Here is a 5571-nt window from a genome sequence, read left to right on the forward strand (position 1 = left end):
ATATAACCCGAATCCGAATGATATATGGTTACTTCGGGTATTAACCGAACCGAACCGAACCGAAACCGATGTGTTATATCCGAACCCGAACCGAACTTGTAGATTTACTAGAATGGGACCTAGAAGGTGTTACAAAATAAAACCGAAATTCGAAAAACCCGAACCGAACCCGAATGGGTACCCGAACGCCCAGGCCTAGCTCTTGGAATTGTAATTTCGGTTTGTTGTTATGTATAAGTCTTATACCTCAGTCTTTTTCTTTATTTACTATTTGTTTTACTCTATTTTAAAATAAGTGGGTGGTCTACCATAACCATATATTTTAGAAAATTATATGAATTTAACATTTCAACAGAAAAAAAGGCAGATGTTGGAATAGAAATATAACTAATATAAATCTTATATACTAATAAATATTTACATTCCTATATACTAAAGCGCAAGTCGCTTCTCCAGTAAAAATCTAACAAGTAGAAATTCTTTAAAAATAAAAAACTGCAAAATACAAAAAGGCTCACATGGACAAAATAAGAAGGAATGGTTCTTGGATGAAAACATAACGTAGGAGCTAAATAAAATAAAGGTTTGATAATTACAAATTCTTATTAATTTAATTTAACAAATAAAATGTGTTGACAACTTGACGTTATACCCACGTTATTTAAGGCGATAACTAATCTGTAAAATTTTTTTTTTTCAGTTATATTCATGTTTACGTGTTGTGCAAAACTATTTTATATATTATGTGCTTGGATGACTCATAATAATGTATCCTTTATAACAGTTTTAACTTTTATATTTTAAATCTATTTATATAAATACATTTTACTCTCTCCAGGTGAAGACACGTCAGATGCCAGGTCAGAAAGTCGGCTGTTTTCTTTGCGACACGTGTCCCATCCGTTCAACTCTGCGTTTTATTAACATGTTATCTTATGTGGGCTTCTGTTGGGCTTCTATTTTGCTCAAGCTTTCAAGCCTGACAGGAAGAGACGTTTCGTGTACGAGAAAGAAAAAAGGGATAGACTTATCGTCTTCGTCATCTTCCCACCTAATAGAGGGCTCGATCTCTGACAAAAATGACGAAGTTCATATCCTTCTCTGACACCAACAATGGAGTCTCCAGAGGTCAAGTGGCTATAATGGACTTAAAGGATCTCTTTGTGGGTCTTCAATGCATCGTTTTGTCTTCTGTCATAATCAATCAAAACGTTCTGATTACAGATTCATCGCCTTTATCACCCTTCTTAACTCCATCCATCCACATCAACCACGATCTGACATTCAAAGCAGCTTGCTCTTCTTCAATAAAAGGTAAGCCTTCTTCCCTTTCAAATCATCCTCTCAATCCTTGAAAACAATTTAGAAAATTTAGTTTCGGTGAAACGGCCAACTCTTCTTCTTTCTGATTTGAAGTCACCTCGCTGTTCTTCCACCATTGCGGTTAGACTTCGTTTATAATCTCTTATTGTTTAACGTTTTTTATTCATCGGTATCGTTTCTCTGTAGTTACATGAGTTCCAACAAGCGGTTCAGTCTAGCTAAAGGTTTGAAAGATGAAATTCAGACATGCAACTTGAGTTTATTTTCGCTATGGAGACTCAGGTTGTGAAGATAGATCCCACCTATAAAAGGTAAGGCTTCATCCCTTTGAGACTCATTCTCGCTATTCCTAATAACAGTCGAAACTTATTACACATTTTTTATCCACGTTTAGATTGAGTTCAGATACTGAAACCAACCTCCAAGAAGAGAAAGTTGCTTCGTTTTCTCATACAGCTTCCAATTCAAAGGGTTTTTAGTTCACAATCTGTCTCTCTTGCCTCTATCTGTCTCTGTTTTTAGTTCATACAGCTTCCAATTCAAAGGGTTTTTAGTTCACAATCTGTCTCATACAGCTTCCAATCCCACCTATAAGAAAGTTTTCTTCTTTGTTTATGTTGTGTTGGTTGTTGCAAAATATATGTATCTCGAAATCTATCCATTAACATTGCTGATTTTGGACTGGCAGGAGAGGTTAATCCAATTTCACATTTATTGAGTATTGCAGGTATAGGCTGATTAAGATTTGATTCTTTTTTTGTGTTACAATGTCTCTTTCAGAATATCAATATACATGTATAAGTATATTTGTACTTAAGTGACCCGTATGTCAATTAGTCAACATACCATTAAAAGTTGGTTAGTATCAATCTGTGTGGTACTCCTTCAGGTGCATTCTTTCTCGGACACCAATATTTAACCTTTATCATGATCTTTCAGTGGCTCTGCTCTAGGATCCATGCAACAGACCGGCTTCTGCAGGGGCTCTGTACGTCCCGTTCTTTCAGGTACACTAGAGAGTAGTTGTTCGAGGCTATCGCTGTTACCGTTCCTGTCTTAATAAACTGATGACCACAACAGCTTTCTTATTCATCTGGAAAACCAACCTGGTTGAGCACAAGGAAGAAGGCCAAAAAGAAAATGAAAAGACATGCGAAGGCATATCAAAGCATAATCTTTGATCTTTCAGAACCAGAAGTTATCCCTCAAGAATCCCACCAAGAGTCTCGTGCCTCCACTGAAATCCTTTTTGTATGTTGTCCTTTCTGAAGAATTATGGAAGACCCAAGAGAGAGAGAGCAAGAGACGTCAGGTAAAAAGAAAGATCAAGTTGCATACATTTAACTGCATTAAAGTAAACTTGACTGCTTCCACCGGTAATATTTAATTTTCCTTTTGTGTTGTTTTTATTCTGGATGAAGAATAGAGAGCTCCATCTATAGTTGTTTTGAAAGAAAATAGATTCACGTGTAAATTTGGTTTATTTTGGTTAAGAATTGTATTTTAACATAAATGTAAAAGATTAACTAAATAACATGTATAAAAGATAGTTTAACAAAGTAATTAATTTTTGGGCAAATTTGCTACGTATGTGATTATTCGTATTATGTCAAATAATATATTTTCAGAGAAATATATATATATATATATATAAATTATTTACGCTACAAAAATTAAGAAACAAAACATTAATTAATTAAAACCAATATTGTAAATGTATCTGGTATTTATTTTTAATTGTCATTTAAATTTGTAAAACCTTCAACATTATATATGTAAAGAAAAAACTTAGTGCTTTTAATATATATATATATATATTTATTTACATGAGACCAATGGTTAAAGATTAGTGTTTTTAATAAATGTTTATAATTAATTTTATTCGTCCGCCCGTCCGTAGGGCGGGTTTACCCTAGTATATTATATAAATTAGTTTAACAATAGAAATAAGAGATAAATATTGTCAAAAATAAAAAGAGATAAATTTATAATAACACCCACGTTGGTAATCCACTAATCCCACAAACTATCCTCCTAATTAGTCTCAACTTCCCATCATCACACGATCATTTCCAGCGTCTTTCATCTTTCTCTTTTTTTTTCTCTGTATTCACTATCGTTTGATTTTTCTTTTTCTCTTATCTTTCTCCCCATCGTAGTCACAAACTCTCTGCTGCAGGTTTATGATCCATCATTCAATTTTCTTATAACTATTTTTTTTTTTTTTTGCTAAATACTTATAACAATTCTTCTCTTCTTCTCTAATACATCATCCGCATTCTATTTCTGCAGAATTTAAATGCTGGAAACTATGCTGGAAATTGATTTATGTTAATATTTTAGTTACACAAAACTGTTGGGCTTTCAACTACGAAATCTGAGGTTAGTTGTATAAATATTTTCTCAGATATGTTAATATTTTAGTTACACAAAGTTGTTCTTAGATTACCGTTATCAAATTTTTGGTTGCATATTAATTCAGTGGTTTTAATTATAGTGAAAAATCATTGAATGCACTTTATGGAAAAAAATGATGAGGATGTGCACTCTTATTTGAAGAACAACAAAACTGGTCCTGTTATCTTGCTTGGAAGTCTTATGAGGACCAAAAAATTCAGTGGTACGTAACCAATTTCTAAGTTTATATTAACGTAACAAAGTACATATTTTAAAAAATATTTAATAATAGTTTAACGTATGATTTTATAATCAGGTAAGGGCATCTCCAACCCAACTCCATTTTTTCCTCTAAAATGGAGTAAAAGTGAGTTTGGAGTAGAAAATGCTCTAACCCCACTTCATTTCTCACTCCATAATGAAGTTTACTCCATAAATGGAGTAATCTAATTTTTTTTTGTTCATCACTCCATTATGGAGTAAGAAATGGAGTGGGGTTGGAGCATTTTTACTCCATAATCACTTTTGCTCAATTTTAGAGGAAAAAATGGTGTTTTACATTGGAGATGTTCTAAAATATCAGTTCAAAACTCACACTTCTCTACAAAGATTTTCCTTAACGAAAATATAGATGAGATAAGTGAATTTAAAAAGGTAAGCTTTTTTTTCTAATTTACATATTTATCTTATTTGGTTAATATTGTTTACTAAGTCTTTTAAAGAAATTTCAGAATGAAGAAAACTGAGACTTTGGCTCCGTTTACGGTTTCTCTAAAAATCCGATGACTCATACTTATTAAGATGCTGGAAAACTATCGGTCAGTTTCAGCTTTATTTGCTCTAATAATATCCATTGATATACTAATTTAGAGTATTATATCAATATCAAACTAGATTTTGATCGGACGGATATTTATTTTCTGTTTTTAATTTTTTTTATTTATATTAAATGATGAATTAGTAATATTTACACATAAATCTAGATTGAAAATTATTTTTTGCAGTTGTAATAAAAATTAAAATTAAAAGCTTAATAAAATATTCTGATATAAATTTCTTAATTAAAATAATATAGAGTTGAATCATATTTTTTCCAATTCCAAAATTTTAGCATCCCAAATAAAATAAATTTATAAATACATAAAATATATAAATATATTTGGAAACTATAATTTCTATTAAAATGCATTTGTTATAAAATAATTTATTGTTGCTGTCGTTTATTTCTAGAATTTGATCCGTGGCTGTATAAATATTTTCTTTCATTTTAATTTTTTTGTACTAATGGTATAATATATATATATATATATATATACACACACACACACACATATATATATATATATATATATATATATATATATATATATATATGAATTTTCGGTAATATATATGGGATTAGTACACAATTGTTATATTAGTTTACGGGTCAAAAGCAAAATGTTATATTAGTACACAATTGCAAATTTTGTATAATATTAATACTATATAGTTTCAGCCATATTTATAAAATGTTATATATACTTCCCCGATGTATATATATGTATAAAATAAATAATTTTGTAGAATTTAAATTATGATAAAATTTAGTTTGTACATAGGATGCTGTCTTTAAAACAGTGGATAGTAATCTCTTTAGTTCTGCAATTAGTATGTTAGAATCTCCAAGTAACTCTTGTGTCAAGTAATTTTCAGATCAATTTTTTATTCAGAAAACATATCAAGAACGATTATAGATGGACCTGAGTCACGAATAATGAAAAATAATATAAAAACTATGTATTGCTGTTTATTTGGTTATACGTAATACCTTTTAAAAAATATTTAAGTACACGAGAGATTTGCTCCGTG

The 5571-nt window shown here is 30.5% G+C and overlaps 1 long non-coding RNA gene across 3 annotated transcripts; it reads left to right on the top strand.

The window, feature by feature from the left end:
• Positions 1 to 1018: 1018 nt before the first annotated feature.
• Positions 1019 to 3974, top strand: LOC108849109 (uncharacterized). 3 transcript variants are annotated; one of them, XR_008944259.1, is made up of 7 exons: positions 1019 to 1314; positions 1510 to 1634; positions 1718 to 2050; positions 2263 to 2330; positions 2404 to 2635; positions 3616 to 3705; positions 3821 to 3974. It is a non-coding gene; the product is annotated as an uncharacterized LOC108849109 (long non-coding RNA). The 3 variants fall into 3 exon arrangements; XR_008944260.1 differs by lacking the exons at positions 3616 to 3705; positions 3821 to 3974 and having other exon boundaries at positions 1019 to 1128; positions 1225 to 1314; positions 2404 to 2889; XR_001949132.2 differs by lacking the exons at positions 3616 to 3705; positions 3821 to 3974 and having other exon boundaries at positions 2404 to 2889.
• Positions 3975 to 5571: the final 1597 nt, after the last annotated feature.

This window comes from Raphanus sativus, chromosome 4 (assembly GCF_000801105.2).
Source record: "Raphanus sativus cultivar WK10039 chromosome 4, ASM80110v3, whole genome shotgun sequence".
NCBI lineage: Eukaryota > Viridiplantae > Streptophyta > Magnoliopsida > Brassicales > Brassicaceae > Raphanus > Raphanus sativus.